General features: G+C 40.8%; 1 protein-coding gene across 1 annotated transcript in view; it reads right to left on the bottom strand.

Annotated features, from left to right (window-relative positions):
• FBXL7 (F-box and leucine rich repeat protein 7) overlaps positions 1–20,137 on the bottom strand; it is a 327,250-nt gene that overhangs the window by 122,845 nt on the left and 184,268 nt on the right. The window lies entirely within an intron of this gene.

The following is a 20,137-nucleotide window of genomic DNA, read 5'->3' on the forward strand; positions in this document are numbered from 1 at the left end:
GTTAGTTTGCTGAGAATGATGGTTTCCAGCTTCACCCATGTATCTGCAAAAAACATGAACTCATTCCTTTTTATGACTGCATAGTATTCCATGGTGTATGTGTGCCACATTTTCTTTATCCAGTGTATCACTGATAGGCATTTGGGGTTGTTCCAAGTCTTTACTATTGTGAATAATGCTGCAATAAACATAAGTGTGCATGTGTCTTTAGAGTAGAATGATTTATAATCCTTTGGGTATATACCCAGTAATGGGATTGCGGGGTCAAATGGTATATCTGGGTCTAGATCCTTGAGGAATTGCCACACTGTCTTCCACAATGGTTGAACTAATTTATACTCCCACCAACAATGTAAAAGTGTTCCTATTTCTCCACAGTCTCACCAGCATCTATTGTTTCCTGACTTTTTAATAACTGCCATTCTGATTGGTGTGAGATGGTATTTCATTGTGGTTTTGATTTGCATTTCTCTAGTGATCACTGATGATCAGCTTTTTTTCAAGTTTTTTGGCCACATAAATGTCTTCTTTTAAGAAGTGTCTGCTCACGTCCTTTGCCCACTTCTTGATGGGGTCATTTTTTTTCTTGTAAATTTGTTTAAGCATGGAACACTGTTACTGGCTGAATTGTATCCTTTCCCCAAAATCATATGTTAAAGTCCTATCCCCCAGGACCTCAGAATATGACTGTACTTGGATATAAGCTCTTGAAAAAGGTAAGTAACTTAAAGTGAGGTGTTAGGGTGGGCCCTAATCCAATATGACTGGTGTTCTTATAAAAAGAGATTAGGACACAGGCGCGCACACACACACACAAACACACACACAGAGAGAGAAGAGCACATGAAAATACTGGGAGAAGAGGACCATTTCCAAGTCAAGGAAAGACTTCAGAGGAAACCAACTCTGCTGACACCTTCATCTTGGACTTCTCGACTCCAGAGCTGTGAGAAAATATATTTCCATTGTTTAAACACACAATCTTTGGTGCTTTGTTGTGGCAGCCTGAGAGACTAATAGACACACTTTAAAGATTCATCAGAACTGAATATGATCTCACAGCAAAAGTTTCCATAATCACAGAAAACTGTGGAGAGGAGTACATCAAGCCCATGCCTATTTTACTTTTGCATCTGACCACAGGATTACTGATACCATCAGGATAGTTAATAAGTGTAAAGGTCATAATTTCTCATAGGCTTGTGAGCTATAAATTTAGAGATCCTTCTGCAGTTTCTTTTAACTTTGCTCAAGCATCAATTTGTGTGTTTGCCTTTGTTAGGAAAGACAGAAAGGGTAAAAACGCAGATATGTTTCTGTGTCTACATTGTCTTTGATTATTTACTTGAGAGATAGGTGTTAAGTGTCTACTGGGAATCAAGAACTATGCTAAACAATGAAAATACAAAATAAGTAAGAGAGATCTGTCCCTTGGATTTTAGAGTTGGGGAGAGAAGGAATGTATTAAACAAACACTATTACAATTTATTATTTCATTTCAGTTTTGATAAGTATTATAAAAGAAAAATATGGTGGCAGTTGAATTATAACAACATAACAGCTTTCAGTGAACAAATCCAAGGCAAATAAAATAAAGACGCAAATTAAAAATTTACAGTTGTGGCATTCAATATTAATAGGTTCAAATCTGTAATTCATGTTTTATACTTTTTTTTTTTTTTTGAGACGGAGTTTTGCTCTTGTCGCCCAGGCTGGAGTGCAATGGCAGGATCTCGGCTCATTGTAACCTCTGCCTCCTGGGTTCAAGTGATTCTCCTGCCTCAGCCTCCCCAGTACCTGGGATTACAGGTATGCACCACCATGCCTTTTAGTAGAGACGGTGTTTCACCATGTTGGCCAGCCTGGTGTTGAACTCTTAACCTCAGGTGATCTGCCCACCACTTGGGCCTCCCAAAGTGCTGGGATTACAGGCATGAGCCACCATGCCTGCCTGTATACTTCTTAATATTAAATATTGTTCACTGATGATTATTCAATGGCGCATGTTTATTCACCTTCTTAATATTATTTATGGTAAGAAAGAACTAGAAAAAAATAAAAATAAGCAATAGACTTCAATTTTGAATATTTTAACCTCTATTATTTTTCACATAAATTGAAAAAAAGGATCGCTGTTGTCTGATTTTATTACTCATATGTATTTAAAGTTTAAAGAAATGAATACCCCACCAAAATAGATTAGAGTTATACTTGCTGAAATATTGAGCAAAGTATTTTGTGTTTTCCAAAGAAATTCTAGGAATCTGGATTCACACATGAATGTCGCACATATAAATGACATCCGCCATTTATACATTAGGGAGAAATGTCAGAATTTGCAGCTTTGGTTGATAAAATATCGTAACACTCAGATACTGTGTTTCAAACAGGCATGTTAACATTTATTAATTTATGCAAAATCAAAGTTATTTTCAAGTTGTCTTTTCTCATCCTTTGTTGTTCCATTTAGCCTAACGCCTCAGTTCTGTTTACTGTTTAACTAAATAATCTTACTCCCTCTTCTGCTGTAAACTGACTACCAGTGGTCTATCAAAATGTTTAAAGCTATTTTTTTCTTTAAATTGATTTGCGCTTTCTAGGAGTATAAAGCATTTATGTGCATGAATGATTATTTTAATAATGATTAGTTCTTTGAGACTCTAGCAATAATGCTGAGGCTAATAGTTATTGAATGTCCACTCTATATTAGGCTCAGTGCTGAAAACTTTATGTATCCCCTATCAAATGTATTCCATCTAACAATCGTATGAAGTTAATTCTATTATTGGTCTTCTCTCTTACTTTTTGTAGAAGGAAATAAATTTTAGGGAGGGAAAGCCATTAGGATTTCAATCCAGTTCTGTTGGGTCCCAGGTTCTGTGCTTTTAACCACAGCGATCATTTCCTAATTAAGCAAGTGGAATGATAACCCGCGAAGGAGTCTGTAAGTTCAAAGGCATGGGGATTTCCCACAGGCAATCCCAAAGTTCAACATTCAAATAACCATCCGGGTAAGGTATCCAAAACATACGCACACACTGTCCTGCTTGAGAACAGGCAAGTCCATAGATGTTTGCGATATGCATACTCTGATGCACCACCTTTTTTTTTAGGTTTAGCAACTTCCCATGATGATGATTGGTGGAGACCACTAGCACGAAAATATTCCTGCATAGTTCAATCTATGACATTGGTTTAATATCAAAGTAGAGCAGTTCCTTCTGCTGAGTCCCACTTAAGGAAAATGACTGGGGTTTGGTTTATTGGATAAAAATAATAGTCAGTTGTCTTCGGAAATTCAGGATGGGCGAAATGATATAATTAGTGCAAGTAGACTTTTAAAAAGGTGCCCGTATGAGGCCTGAAGGACAGCTATTTACAAACAAGAACAGGCATACATGAGCTCACGAGTCCTGCTGTATTTACACTGCACACCCCGCGTCCCTGCTGTGTGTCAGGAACTGTGCAAGCACTGGCAGTCTAGCAGTGTGCAAGCCCCTGCCTGTGTGCAGAGTCCACGCTTTCACTTAAAAGGGAAACTAAAGAGAAGGAGGTCACCACTGGAAACTAGCCACTTGGGATAAACCTCTTTATACTTTATGAAGCTATAATGTGATCTTTACGTGTTTGGTTCTGGCTAGGGGAAGAGAAAGGGACAGAGGTCACCGTCGTTTACTCGACTAGGTACTCAAAAACTTGGTATCAGGATAGAGTGAGAAATACACAGTCATGCCCACGGTGTCGCCTGAAGATGAGAACAGGGTAAGTTCAGGCTGCGTGTGTGGAAGAGGTTCTAGGAAAAAACCCTCATTGGCTATCGCAAGTCCATGGCTAGATATGGAAGGATTTACAACTGGAAATATATGGTTTTATATATGAAGTTTTTTCAGGGGCCCTTCTTATTCCACTTAATATGAAGGCAGATTAATGTAAAAAAAATTTGACCTTGAAGAGATCTGTGGAATCTGATACGACACTGAGAAAGACAATGAAGGAAATCGGAAAAATGCCCATTGCTGTCTCAACAGGAAGCAGGCAGTGGGTTAGATCACTGCCACGTACATATTTCAGCTTATTTGGAAGAAAAAAAAAATCATAAATTAGCCAGGCCTCAGGAGCATGTGAGTAATTTCCCGCACAGATGTGCCCCCTGCTGCTGACAGACCTGGAAAGCCAATGTTGTCTCAACTGCCAAATCCTGGTCTACAGTCACGGGGGAAGACAGTGGACAGGCAGAGTCCTGTCTGCCTCAGAGCTCAAGCTTCACTTTACCATCTCGGAGAAGCCGCACGATTTTCAGCTCAGGACAGAGAAGCCACACGATTTTCAGCTTGGGACAACCTGTAGATTTAGACCGGATTGTGTTGTAATGTTTATTTGTTCAGACTCAGGTGTTACTTGTAACCACTGGCAAAAATATCAACCCTGAATTGCTTCTGGGGGTGCCCTGCTGCTAGAAATCTGTGTAATTTGTGATTAGAGGACGTAAGCGAGAGCTATTTCTGGAAATGATGTTTGAGAATGTGGATGGATGTTCAATGTATAATAACTTCCTCAGCAATGTAAAAAAAAAAGAAAAGAAAAACAACCCAAACAAACAAATATTGGGGCAAAAGTATCTGTAGTTAGGGAGGATTTGATTAGAAACAGTTTGCAATTAAGTTCTAATCAGGAGTGCTGAGTATTTAGTATTGCCAGAAATCTCAATTTCTAATACTCTGACCTACATATCATGATCATGTGCTGGGCTTTGTCCCCGGCTGATCTCTCCAGCCAGCGGGGATGGCTTCTGGCTTCTCCACAAGCTCTCTGGGATTTCTAGAACACAGTTCTTCCCTCCCCATGGTCATCTCCTTCCCAGTGCACACAGCACAATGGGTCAGAAGAGGCATGTGGAGGATCTCTAAGAGGCAGGGTGGCCTAACTCCAAGTACCAGTGTGGTGTATCCCACCATGTAGAAAGGGTCACTGTTTCTCATTATGAAATATATTACTTACTGTTTAGAAATGCAATCAGGCTGGTCATGGTGGCTCACACCTGTAATCCCAGTACTTTGGGAGGCCAAGGAGGGTGGGTCACCTGAGGTCCAGAGTTCGAGACCAGCCTGACCAACGTGATGAAATATGAAAATACAGATATTAGCTAGGCGTGGTGGTATGCTTCTATAATCTCAGCTACTTGGGAGGCTGAGGCAGGAGAATCCCTTGAACCCAGGAGGCAGAGGTTGCAGTGAGCTGAGATTGTGCCGTTTGCACTCCAGCCTGGGTAACAAGAGTAAAACTCCGTCTCAAAAAAAAAAAAAAAAAAGAAAGAAAAGAAAAATGCAATTGTACCATAGATTTCAGAAATGCAAGAAGCCACAGGGACAGTGCACATTTGACAACAGGGCAGCTGTCACAGCGAGTCACAGAGGGATAGGAGAAGGCGGAGCTCAGCTGTCCACCTAGCTCTGGGCTGCTTGTGCCGCATTCCCGAGGAAAGTGCTGCTTCCAACTATACGTGGGCCCCCTGTCTCTCCTGTGGCATATTCATCAGTCCCTGATCGGGCCAGTCTATCCCACTGCTTTCTGCTGGGTTAACCTTCCTAAAGAACAGGATGACCATATATCCAAGTTGGACAGGAAAAGCTCTATTTTATACCTGTTGTCCCAACCTGGTAATTATCAGAGAACCCACACTCTACACCGTGCCCCAGTGTGGAAGATGAATCCATGCTGTTGCCCTAAGGTCACCTCCCCACTTGAAATCTTTTAAATGCCTTCCCATACACTTCTGACTCCTTAATTTTGCAAACAATTTTAAAACAATAATTTATTTTTAGGTTATTGATACTATTTTTTTTTCAGGCCATACGAGGGATTTATTTTGTTTTGTTGTTTTTACTCTTGACAAAGTTAATTGCAGCAGATACATGGGAAGGTAATTTTGAGATGAATCATCCACAAATTAATGCACTGAGTGCTAGCATTTGGGGAGTTAATTTTTCTACTTTGACTAAAAAAAAAAAAAAAAAAAAAAAAAAGAGTCCAAAGTGACAGTCCTTTAAAATTATTCGTAGAAATAATAAAACAACTGGCTTGCACAACCTCTAAAACAAGCATACTGAAGTAGTGTAACAAAAGAGTTAAGTTTTAAATATTTCTGTTAAATTGTTCCATGTGTAGTTTAAGTCATTTTGTCTTCCTCAGTCTTATTTACTACTTTTATAAATTATAGGGTTGGATTAGATGATCTTAAAGAGCCCTATCACTTGTAAAATTTTATTCTGTGATTACGAGGTTTTTTAAGTAGGTTAAACTTTGAGAAATGTAAAGGACTATACAACAAAAATCAATCTTCACTTTTTTCTACCTCTTTATTCATAGCCTGAGAAAGGAAGATAAGCCTCTCATCTACTTCAATGCCCAAAGAATTCTGCAAGTTAAAATAAATTAGTAAACTTGAAGAAATCTATTTTATATCCACAGAAGTCATTATTGTAAACAGATTATTAAATAAATCCCATTAACTACTTAAGTTATCATAAAGAACTTAGCTTTCTTTTTAAAATCTGGTGATTAAATATACCCCTTTTTTCTGAATAGATTACCTCTCTCCTGGAATTTATTAGGCTGATATTCAGCGACCTTAGGGGTTGTATAGAGCCTTTGGGTCCCTGTGTGGACTAGTTATAAGAAGGAAGTTTTTATAGACTTCTAACTAGGTTTTCTCAAAGAACTTTGTAACTAGATATCATTATATGCGTCTACAGTGTTGACTTGGCCCTTAGGTAGATCTTAGGTTAAATCCATTAAAAAAATTAAAATTCCACAAAATCAGAAAGTTAGGTTTCAACAAGATATTTTAAGATAAACTCCAAATTCATAGTTAACCCAATTTAAAGAGTGTGGATATCTATTTGGGAAGAGTGATATTTGAGGATATAAAAGAGGTAACTTCCTTCCTCACTGGCCTAGAGAGAACAAGCCACATTGTGGAATCCAGCACAAAACCCTTCTCTATTCTGTCTCTATAAAGCTGTTGTGGGCAGAACTGTGCTCCCAGAAAATTCATACACTGCAGTCCTAACTTCCAGTACCTCAGAATGTGACTGTCATTGGAGACAGGGTCTTGAAAGAGGTAATTAAGGTTATAATCTCTAAGGCACTCATTAGTGTGGCCCCTGATCTAATGTGACTGGTGTCCTTATAAGAAGAGACGATTAAAACAGACACATACAGAGAGCAGGCGAGGTGAAGACACAGGGAGAAGAAGATGGCCATCTACAAGCCAAAGAGAGAGTTCCCAGAATAGGCCAGTCCTGCTGACATCTTGATCTTGGCCCTCTGGCACCCAGAGCTGTGAGAAAATATGTTTCTGTTATGTAAGCCAATGGTCCCCAATCGTTTTGGCACCAGGGGCTGGTTTCATGGAAGGCAGTTTTTCCACAGTTTGGCGGAAGGGTGCAGGGGGATGGTTTTGCGATGAAACAGTTTCACCTCAGATCATCAGGCATTAGATTCTCATAAGAAACACGCAACCTAGATCCCTCACATGTGCAGTTCACAATCGGGTGCTCACTCCTGCGAGAATCTAATGCTGCCGCTGATCTGGCAGGAGGCAGAGCTCAGGCTGTAATGCTCCCTCACCAGAGCTCACCTACTGTGTAGCTCCGTTCCTAACAGGTCATGGATGGGTACCAGTCTGCAGCCTGGGGGCTGGGGACCCCTGATTTAAGCTACCTAGTGTGGGGCACTTCGTTAGGGTAATCTCAAAACTATTAATAATATAATGGTCAACTGTAAACATTTTATTTATTCTTTCTTTCTTTCTTTCTTTCTTTCTTTATTTATTTATTTTTTATTTATTTTAGAGAGAGGGTCTCATTTTGTTGCCCAGACTGGCCTGCAGTGGCATGATCATAGCTCACTGCAGCCTCTGACTCCTGGGCTCAAGGGATCCTCCTACCTCGGCCTCTAGAGTAGCTGGGACTATAGTTGTATGCCACCATGCCTGGATAGTTTTTAAATTTTTTTGTAAAGATGGGGTCTCTCTATGTTGTCCAGGCTGGTCTCAAACTCCTGGCCTCCAGAGATCCTCCCTCCTGGGCCTCCCAAAATGTTGGGATTATATGTGTGAGCCATTGTGCCTGGCTTATTTTAAATATGGAGAAGTAGAATAAGAATGCTGCAGAAAAAATATATTGTAAAATGTAAAATGTCCTGGAATTAACAAATACTATTAAGGTGTAAGATTAATTATTTTAATATTTGCGTCAGAAGGGACAGTCATACGTAACAGTATGTGGTTGTAAGAATCCTGTGATGTCGGGCTCAGGCAGAAGAGCAATAGCACTTGTATGGACGTGGCTGACTGGTGCTTCTTTGAATGACACAAAGGACCTGTATGGAGTGTTCTGATGGCCGGCCATGGAACACCAGGGCCTGTCCCTCAAACATGGTGGTTCTCAGGTATGTGACCCCCTACACATCTACTGGAGTGCCTGATTTCCTCACTTGCACAGAGTCCTTGCCCTGGTAAAGGGACAAGTTTGTGAATGCAGATATCAAACAAATACAGGACGAGGGGGAAAAGATGCTATCAAAATTTATCATCCCTACTTATTTCCAAAGAAAATAATCAAGCCTTTGGCGAAAGGGCTAGGTAGGTCATCTAATAAATTTTTACATCTGAGGTTGCATGAAATGTGTCACATTATAAAACATTAGAAGGAGTGCAGAGAGAAAGAGAGAGAGGGAAGAAAAGAAGAAGGGAGGGAGAATGAAAGAGGGGGATGAGAAGGAGGAGGGAGGGAGAAAGAAAGAGAGAGGGGAAAATATAAGTAACAAAGAATATTTAATTTGGCATAATATGTAATTTCAATCTCCAAATTCAATATGAAATTTATAGCAAGATAATCTATGCTTGGATTCATGCAAATTAACTGTGACCTCCCTTCAATTACTCATTTCCTAAAGCTTTTCTTTTTGATTTTTAAATGCATGTAGAAGACAATGTTATATTGAAGAAGAAGACAAAGTCCTGTGGGTAATGCTAAGGTTGATTATGGGTGATACCAAACAGTGACTCAAACCCATTGTTCCACAGGTAAGTATTAAAAGATTAGGGGGTCAAGGCTATACTTACGTTATATTTAGGAACAAACTGTTGGCAAAATACTTATATTTTTGTGGCTGATTTCTCAATCAGCTGGTTCACAGATATTCAGCAACTGTTGCTATGTGTTATGTACAGATTAAAGCATTGAAGGGATGGGAAAAAACTAGATGGTGCCTGTCCTCGTGGGTATCATTTTCTCCAGAGGAATGATAAATAGACATGAAATTTGTCAACAGATAAAGAAAACAACAGAGGGTAATTGGTAAAGAATGACATGGTGGGGTCGGGTGAGGTGGCTGATGCCTGTAATCCCAGCACTTCAGGAGGCCGAGGCAGGCGAATCATCTGAGGTTGGGAGTTTGAAACCAGCCTGGCCAATATGGTGAAACCCTGTCTCTACTAAAATACAGAAATAGCCAGGCACTGTGGTGTGCGCCTGCAATCCCAGCTACTTGGGAGGCTGAGGCAGGAGAATCACTGGAACCTGGGAGGCGGAGGTTGCAGTGAGCCAAGATCACGCTACTGTACTCCAGCCTGGACAACAGAGTGAGACTCTGTCTAAAAAAAAAAAAAAAAAAAAAGGATGATGTGGCGGTGCCGAGAGAGAGCAGTGCTAGTTTATCAGGGAGGGTGGAGGAAGTCACTTTGAGGAGATGACATTTAAGCTGAGATGGAAAGGAGAGAGCCAAGTCTGGAGAAAAAGTGTTGAAGAAAAAAGAGCCAGTGCCACTGTCCTGAGGCGGGGCTAAGCTAGAATGGTCCAGGGAGAGAGACACACGGCTAGACACTGTTTAGCAGTGAACAAACACAACATACACAAGGGTAGACATCTGGAATTAGAGGGGCAGGGGAAATCATACAGATCCTACTTGGCCATGCAGAGAAACACGGACTTTACCTTAATTTGACTGAATTTTAAGCAGGGACCTGACGTGATCTGGGTCATGCTTCTCAAAGGTCACACTGGCTACTGGGTGGAAAGTGGATTGTTTAGGGGAGAAATAGAGGCAGGAAGATCCAAAGGAGGAAAAGGATGATGGTCTCTCAGCGTGATTGTCACAGAGGAGATGGTGAGAAGTACTAAGATCCAAGATAGATTTTGGAAGTAGAGCCAAGTGGGCTTGTTGATGAACCGGATGGGAGGTGTGAGGAAAAGGTGAGAATTGGGGATGCTTAACCACAAGTGTGGGGCCTTCTCCCATTTTGAAGGCTTTCTTTGTTCTACTGAGGTGAAAAATACCCCATCAGATTAAGTATGCCCTGTTAACTTGAAGTCCCTAACATCTCTTGAATTTCATCGATGAAATGGAGATAAATAAACATCTCTCAAAAAGTTCATCAAATGCAATAGAGTACTAATAATCATGCTGACAAACTAACCCCCCCACCCAAATATGGAATGAAATTATTACTGTAGACTATTTAGGGTTAGAACTTTAGCACTGTTAAGTAGATACAATGAAAGACACTTTCAGAGAAGACAGCCAAAGGTAGGAGGGCCAACCTGTCTCATGTTGATGTGCATCACACACACACACACACACACACACACACACACACACACACACTGACTCCTCCTTCAATGAATATCTATAAGGTCATAAGAGAATATTCAAAACTCTGGCTTTCTTATTTCACCAGATACCAAGATGAAGGATTCTGCATCAGTTGATAAAAGCCTACACTGCAGAAAAATTTTAACACTTTTCTAGACAAGCCATGTCTTGGCTTTTCTTGTCAAAATGAAACCTACACTTTTGACCCAATGATGTTTTTTTATTACACATCATTTACAATTAGCTTTCCATTAAAAGCTCTCCATATGTGTGGCTCCCTTTGTAATCCTTTTAAATATAGTAGCCCTATGGACTTAACCTGTAAGTTACCATTGTCCCTCAACCAACTAAGAGTCAATGCCCCAATGAATCCCTTGTAATGATTAGTCTTATGTGTCAGCTTGGCCAGCCTATAGTATCCAGTTATTTCATCAAACATTAACCCAGGTATTATTGCAAAGGTATTTTGTAGATGTGGTTAACAAACACAATCAGTTGACTTTTGTAAGGAGATTACCCTTGATCACACAGGCAGGCCTTATGCAATCAGTGGAAAGTCATAAGAGCAAAAGCTAAGGCTTCCCAGAGAAGAGTAAATTCTGCCTTTAGACCGTAACATCAGGTCCCGCCTGACTTTGCAAACTGCTATCCTGCCATTTGGATTTTATATTTGACAACTTCCACATGAACCCTATTGGTTACGCGTGTAATACAAACAGAACTGTATTGTTTCTGTTTCTCTGGAGAATCCTGACTGACACATTCCCCAAAACAGTTGTGTTTATGTGCACCTTTTTTTTTTTTTTTTTTTTTTGAGACGGAGTCTCGCTCTGTCGCCCAGGCTGGAGTGCAGTGGCCGGATCTCAGCTCACTGCAAGCTCCGCCTCCCAGGTTTACGCCATTCTCCTGCCTCAGCCTCCCAAGTAGCTGGGACTACAGGTGCCCACCACCTCGCCCGGCTAGTTTTTTTGCATTTTTTAGTAGAGACGGGGTTTCACCGTGTTAGCCAGGATGGTCTCGATCTCCTGACCTCGTGATCCGCCCGTCTCGGCCTCCCAAAGTGCTGGGATTACAGGCTTGAGCCACCGCGCCCGGCCATGTGCACCTTCTAATAAGGTCTGTCTGACCCTGAGATCTGGATGCAGGAACTTCCAAGGGGACTGGTCTTATGGCCTCCCGAGAGTTCTGTGATAACACCCTGGACATGCCTCCATCAAGCACAGTGATCTATATGCACCTCCAGATGCTGAAATATGGTCTCCCCCATCCACTTTCAGCATTTACTGCTCACTGGCAATGGTGATATGTTTCACCTTACTGAGTTGTCATTTTCTCATGTACAAAATAAAGATAAAATACCTGCCTCTTCAGGTTGTTGTGAAGATTAAATAATTTACATCAAGTGTCTGGCTTGCAGGAGTTCAGTCAACATTAGTGACCATTTTCCTCCCACTCAATTTTGGGAAGACTTGGTTTGTTTCTTTCACGAATTCCCTAAGCCTAGGCCTGTCTGTCATTTGATATAAATTTATTATTTTGTGTTCTTCTGTCCTTCATTTATGAAGACAGAACGTGCAATAGGAGTAGCCTTGCCTTTAGCAGTGCTGTGCTCCTATGTTTACGGCTTGGATGGTGTCTCCCTTCATCATGTAGCTGAGAAGCAAGATGAGCCTTCAGACGTGAAGCCTATTGAGACGAGGTGTGAGTTCCTGCTGCCCACCAGCCACCTGCTTTTACATCCATCGTTCTGCAGCAGATAAAACCAATCTACTTCCACTCTTAATATGCAGCGTGATGATATCTACATCACAACTGATATAGTCGCTGTTTTATTGTGTGTTCCTCCCTGTATTTCAAGGAATCTACGGAAATGGATAAAATATTGTTATTAAAATGATTCTTCTTTTGCTCACTCCAAAGCAGAAAACCCTTCCCAAAATCACTGTTTCCTGACCGATTCAAAAAGAAGCTTGCATAAGATTGCTGGACTGTGATTTCAGTAATTAAAACAATAAAATTTTTAAAAACCTGAAACACTTTATGACAGTATACATTTTCAACTGCTGAGAATGATCATTGGGAAGAAACACTGTGACCTGGTTGGAACTGGTCAACCTTCTCATGACCTACCAATGAAACCCCAAGACAGTACATTTTGCCAGACAATGGAACAGACTTTCTGAGGAGTTGCTGCTAATCCGTGTAGTGCTCTGTGATGATGTACTCAATATTTTCCTCAAGCTTTTGAATTAAGATACCCTCAGCATTGTGATTTTTTTTCCTTTTTAGAAAGAGGTTTGGCAGGGCGCGGTGGTTCACTTTGGGAGGACGAGGCTGTAATCCTAGCACTTTGGGAGGATGAGGCTGGTGGATCACCTGAGGTTGGGAGTTGGAGACCAGCCTCACCAACATGGAGAAACCCTGTCTCTACTAAAAATACAAAATTAGCCGGGCATGGTGGCACATGCCTGTAATCCCAGCTACTCAGGAGGCTGAGGTAGGAGAATCGATTGAACCCAGGAGACAGAGGTTGCAGTGAGCCAAGATCGTACCATTGCACTCCAGCCTGGGGAACAAATGTGAAACTCTGTCTCAAAAACAAAAGTGGGGTGGGGGAGGGGTTTAGGGCAGGCACTTAAAAGATCTTTTACAGCCGTTCCAATGGGAATAAGATGCAGGCATGCATTCTTCCTACATCTGTCTCAAAGGAGGTCAGTCACTCCTGTCTATCCACAGAACCCTAGAGTCAGCTGTCTCATATTGCAACATGCATTCTACTTGTGACAGTGCATGGACATTGTGCATTTAGATTACTGTCTCCTCAATTACACTGACAGCTCCACTCAGCAGAGTAAAGCTCTTGTTCACTCTTACATTCAATCGCCTGGTCAGTGCTGAGCACCTGCCACCCATTTACAACTTATTTCTTGGTTGTCAGTACACAGAAAAATGTGTGATTATTTGCAATCGACTCCTGCAAAGGGGGCTGTATCAATGCACCATGTGATACCACAACTGCTTGGATATCATTACACTGAATTTTTCGTCTAAGTCAGAATCCTCATTTGCAAACAGGGAATTTCATCTTCCTCAAGGCTGACCAAAGTTAGAAAAAAAATGAATCTAGAACTTCTAATATAACAGTGACCACATTCTCTCAGAAATGTGGATATCTGCTGGACCTTCAAGGTTCTACTCAGGAGAGAAGGTTGATGAAGCAGTTGTTCAGGTCACTGTTGTCTTTTTACTTGTGTTTTGATTTTTAAAATGTTTTGACTTAATTTTCTTGACGAGGTAACATATTCATATAGATCATAAATGAAAAAACAAGATACACAGTGAGAAGTCTTCTTCCAATTCCATCTCTTGTCTGATCAGCAAACGTCTTCCAAGTTCACCTCTCTTATTAGCTTTGTGCACCCTACAGACTTTTTTACATGCACAAATATAAACATAAATTATTTCTGCTCCCTTTTTTGGGAAAATGTTACTTAATTTTAAAAATGTTAATTCTTCAGTGCTAAAGGAAATTCAGAACAATGTGGAAGAACTATCAGATTCATAAGCAGAAGAAGTTAAATTAATCCAAAGGAAAGGGGAAACTGGAGGAAAAGAATGCATAGAGTAGAGTGCATAAATGGCTTTTATTTGCTTTTCCAACATCCTTGAGCAAAAAGAAGACAGTCTCAGGTCAGCAGAGCGGTGGAGGGGCTTGGCAAGCCTGTGGGTGTCTGTGTGCCTCAAGGCAGATACGTTTGCTGATCAGTCTTTCCAAATAGAAAGTGTAGAGTCTGCCAGGAACAGGAAGAACAATAGCAGACTAAGTGGTTTGCTACATCTGTGGTCAGAAGAACTACGTGAAATGGCACCAATGCTCTTAATACGATGGCCATCTTGTGTTATTCCTCCCTCTCCAAGTTCACATTTTTCTTTGCTACCTCTCTTCTGTCATCTGGGCTATATTAATGGAGAAACGGGGAGGAACCACAGCAATTATCTGGAAAATTAAGTGGAAAAAAGTCCAAATTACTTTCCCCTGAAAGGTCCGGGCAAATCTAAAAGCCAGTATTTCCTATGATTGAGATGACTTCAAGTTTTCAGAACATATAATTTCTTTCAGGAGCACAAACGTGCGTTTTTAAAAACACAGACATCACAAATTTCTTGTCTAAATTGTAGGCTATTACTGAAATCTGTCTTAATTTGTTTTTATTAAAATCTAGTCATTTCCAACTATTCACCATGTAACCATTCAACGAATACTGATTTTAGATCAAGGTTAAAATGCTGCATATTTTGAACAACATACATTCCCACAAACCTATTTTCAATATCATTACCACTGTCTGGTGCCAAGCCGAAAAGCCACATATGGTTGTGCCCTGCCAGACATTTGGCCAGGAGGCCCAACTGGGGAATCGAGATTCATTCTACCACTCTGTGAGCTATGTCCTATGGAACAGGAGAGCATCAGCCCAGAAGATGGGAGATCCTATTGCTAACTGGTCTCAGAAAGCAGTACCTTCTTCCAATTCTCACAAAGGTTCTGTATGTTCCAGCCCAGTTCTGAAGTCAAGCACTTTCAAACCATGGGCAGAAACAGGTGTCACATGTTTACATAGAGAGACTACACATCACGTTTCTCTGGGAGAGTCCTACATTACAGCTGTTGACCTGGTTTAATTAGTTCTAGTGGTACTTTCATAGTTAAGCATGTTGGGACTTGATGACCTATTTTACTGGTCACCCTAGTCTTGCATGATGTGCCCAACCTCTGTTTTCACAGCAAGGAGATTAACCAACAAGGCAAAACTAAATCACTTTCAAAGCTATACACATGGCAAGAGCCAAGACGGTCAGTCAGCTAAGTCACATTTTTTTGAAACTTACGTTGTTGTGCAGACTATCTACAAATAATTGGTATTTTTTAAAACCAGCAAAAATAAATACTGGTTTATGATAATTATGATAAATGTGCTGTCCCTTCAACTACCACTTGTATGTATGTAAAAATAAAACTCAGTTACAGTAAAGCAACCATTCTGCAGTGCTTCTCTGAATCTCCCACTGAGTAGCTATGGATCTCATTATGCACATTCTAAAATCCATTCCATGCCTCCTAGTCTGTGCCTAATTTTAGCATTGACTTGGCCAACCTAATCAATACCTCAGGTTGTGGAAGGAATTCTGTAATCCTTATTGGCCTCACACAGTGGATCCCGGTGAGTCCTGGATGGTGCCAAAGAGAGGGAAAATATTCCCTGCTGAGGTGCTGTAAGCTCTGGATGCTTCTCTCACTTGTAAAGCATATGAGAAATGGACCTCATGGCAGGGTATAAAACCTGACTGCTTTGACGTTTTTCTCTCCTACAATTACCTGTTTCTGTACCCAGGATTCTACTTTCATTTTGGAAGTTTGGATCAGGAACTGATGCCAATTCTAAACAGAGATAAAATTATTGAACAAGGTTTGGAAATTTTTTTTCTGTAACAAGATGGGTGGTAAATATTTTAGGTTTTGCAGGCCAAATGGTCTCTGTTGCAACTACTCAATTCTGCCATTTAGTGCAGAAGCAGCCATAGATGATGTATAAACAAATGTGCATGGCTATGTTCCAATAACATTTTCTTTATAAAAGTAGGGAAAGGACAGATTTGGCCCAAGGGCTGCAGTTTTCCAACCTTTAATGTTAGAGGACTCACCTGCCCCTTGGGATGAGTCCAGTGGGTCTTTCCTATTGACTATTTATTGGAAATTGTGCTCTTATCATTGTTACAATTCATAGAAAAAGATCTGGTTTATTTTCCCTTAGCTAACAAGGCATTGTTGGTTTCTATGTCAGAAAATCATTCTGAAATTTTCAAAGTTGATTCTGAGAATCCTATTACATCTCAAGATTTATTCGCAATTTAACAATTTACTCTGTAGGCAATCAATTCAAGAGAGAATATATAGCACTGAAATATACAGCAGAAAATAGATTATGTATTATTAGGAAAACATTTAAGAATAAGAAATTTGATAGTTTTTGGACCGCTACTATTCCCAGTTTTAAGATGTAGCTCCCTTTTCTCTTGTTCTGTTATGTTTATAGTGGCAATTGGATGAGTGTGCCTCTGAAATCAATGAGATACTCAGGTATATGTGGATCTCTGAATAGGCAAACATATGTAAGGTGTGTGCTTACTTACTTCCAAATTGAAATAAACATATTACCTTCTACCTATTTTGTCCCACCTCCCCACCTAAAGAACAATGTGGCATCCATACTTGCTTCCTGAAAAACCCATGAAGCAAATCCATAAGCTGATTTTAATGATCAAACACATCATTAGTTGGCAGATAACGTTGAGGCTGAGTCTTTAAAGAAGGCTATTTTTTTTTTCAAATTAGTCATGCTATGAGATATAAATTTGCAAGTTTACATCATTAAAAAGGTGCATAGATGACAACTGCAATATCTGGCTGGTAGGCATACCTTCTTTACAATTCCTACCTAGAAATTACATCAGCTTCTGATAATTACATTAGGCTTCCAGAATTGATACACATTTAAAATGCTGGTGTAAACAAATGAATCCGCTTTTAGTTACATCGCTCTGAACTGCAAACAATCATATATTTAGAAAAAATCCAGTCAAACGATGATATACGGAAAACATCTTTCTAGTTCTGTGAGTGTAAATATCTATCACTTCCTCTCCCAGCCCTAACCCACCATCATTTCTCAGAGGTCTTCTATTCTCTCAAGTAAGAGCCATGAATTCTCTCCCCCTGAATTGCTTTTGAGGGATGTCTGGAGGAAGAGAAGGCTATAGCAAAACAAAACATACAACCAGATACCAGACTGGGCATAGGGTATAGCCAACAAAGAGGAACTGCAGAACCACACAGAAGGCTTCCTCTGGCTGAGCTTCTTGTCCACCTGCCTGAATCTTAATTTATCTGTAAAAGTTTCACAAGCAATTCATGCTAAGGCATCACACTAAGCAATAAAGCTAAAACAAAACAAAGCAAAACAGTTGAAAAGTATTTCCCACAGGAAATGCACCCTGCTTGCTCTCTGGCCTGTACTGAAACCAAATTTCTAACTATAGAGGAAAAATCTTTTGTGTTGTTTTTTTCCCCTCTCCCCTCTTACATTATTATTAGGTTGCAAACAATAGCCTTTTTGTTGTAAGGCAGGAACAGAGGAGCCTAACGTCAGCATACAATTGTGTGATCACTGGTTAGCCTTGTATCCCAAAGCTGTTAAGATAAAATGAAATATACTGTTCACAAAGCTGCTCGCCCAACTCACGCTCAAAGATAAGAGAAAGCCCCAGAATCTGTGAGCAAAAAATCTTCACTATCCCATTTATAAGGCTCTGGTAGTATTTCCCACAAAGGTTTGCCAATTTTAAAACACTTCTTCCTGTTTTATTTACTCATCTTAAGTCAAGGGAGATATTATTAATTCTAACCTTTTAAAATTTCAGTCATCCATTGTTCTGAATTTGGGGGTACCTAGAACATGAGCCTATAAAATGCTGATGGCCTTAAAACAAAAACATTTGGCAAACATAATTTTCTTTTATTTCTTTAACATTGTTGTAATTTTCTATTCCCTTCCAAAATGTCTACCAGTAATCTCTCATCTCAGCCAGGAGATGTCACTGCAGTTGATTAAATGATTAACAATGTAAAATACTATGGAAACAGTCTGAGTGTTAAAAACTTTCTATGGAACTGGTGCAAATGTACAGAAAGGCATTCTGGAGTACAAGTAGACTGTCTGTCTATTCCGCTTTTAGCCAACAGAGATAACATTTGTGTTATACTCCATAGAAGAGAATGCTTATCCCCTTGCTGTGGCTCCTTGCTAAGATGCAAATATGCTTAAACGAGATGGCATCATAAATCTAGTGACTGATTTATCTGGATGAGAACAGGTTTTGGCAGTCACAGGCATGAGAGAACTTTGCTTCCAAAAATGCGTTGCCACTGAAATGAAAACAGGATGAAGTGTGTGTGCATAGTGTGGGCAGGATAAAATGGGAGAGGCGCAGCATGGCTAGGGATTTAAAGTCGTTAAAGTTTCATGCTGTAGTTGTGTTGTTGCTGTGTTTTTATGTAAGACAACAGACTGCAGAAACTCTAACTCTGCCACAATCAGGGCAGATATCAAATTCATCTTCTTCACTGTTCGTTACCCAGTGTCTGTTAGAACCTGGCTTAGGAGGCACTCAAATATTTGTTGAATAAATGAACAAATTATTATCAAAAGAAATCAGTCTAGGCATGTCTGAACTTAAAGTTACTCTACAGGGCACTAAACTCCTAAAACACCTTCACACCCAGGGCTTTTGTGTTCCTACCCACAGTGGTTGCCTCCGTAAAGATATGTTGATGTTCTAACCCCTTGAACCTAGCAACATCACCTTATTTGGAAAATGTCTTTTGCAGCTATAATTAAAATGATGATCTTGGAATACGATCATCCAGATTATCCAAATGGGCCCCAAATCCAATAATAAGCCTCCTTATAACAGACACCAGAGGACAGACACGGAGGAGAAAACGTACGAGGACAAGGCAATGATAGGAGCCATGAAGTTTTCAGCCAGGAACTCCCGCAGTCCCCAGAATCTGGGAGATGTGAGGGAGTCTCCCCAGAGCCTTCCAAGGGAGCACCGCCCTGCTGACACCTGATTTCAGACTTCTGGCTTCCAGAACCATGAAAAAATAAACTTCTGTTGTAAGCCACTACATTTGCAGTAATTTGGTACAGCAGCCCTAGGAGAGGAAGACACTTCCTCACTTGGGGATCCAGGACTTCCAGTTACAACATGGTGGCACCACACTGCACCGGGGGAAGGCTCCTCCATCTGCCGGCTGCAGAGGGCACTGCAGCTCGCCTCCCTTCCCTGTCCCCAGAGGCCTGCAGCTTGCACACACAGGAGGGTCGAAGGTCGGTTGGCTTGGAAGTAGACTTTCTCCTACCTCATCTTCCCCTTCCTCCACCACAGTTCCTAGTCTGACTCCCCCTCTCCTCCATTCTTCCCTTTTGTCATCCAGCTAGACTACACGTGCTGCAGAAGATAGACTATAGGGTTGGGAACTCCACTGGTGTGAGCATCAGGGTACTGTCAGCTAAGGGACACTTGGTCTATGCTACTGTGGCAGGAGAGGGCGCCCTCATCCCTCCACTGCTTCTCTGCATGCACCAAGGACACAGTCCCATGCATCCGTCCAGCCAGGTTCCTGTAGCTGAGTTGAGGACAGGGAGGTGGTGCTGTAGACCATGAACAAAGCAGGGTCCTTGAGTCAGTTTTCCAGACCGCTGGAGAAATCTGGAGGCCTCTGTCCAGGTGTCATTGGAACCCTGTCAAAGTCTTTACCTTCCTGAAAGGTAACTCCAACATCACTGCTTTTAGGAATTTCATCATACTGTTTAAGTCCCTGGGAATGAAAATACTGCCTACCCTGACCCCACATGAA

The sequence above is a fragment of the Rhinopithecus bieti genome, unplaced genomic scaffold (genome assembly GCF_001698545.2).
Source record: "Rhinopithecus bieti isolate Rb0 unplaced genomic scaffold, ASM169854v2 scaffold_41836, whole genome shotgun sequence".
NCBI lineage: Eukaryota > Metazoa > Chordata > Mammalia > Primates > Cercopithecidae > Rhinopithecus > Rhinopithecus bieti.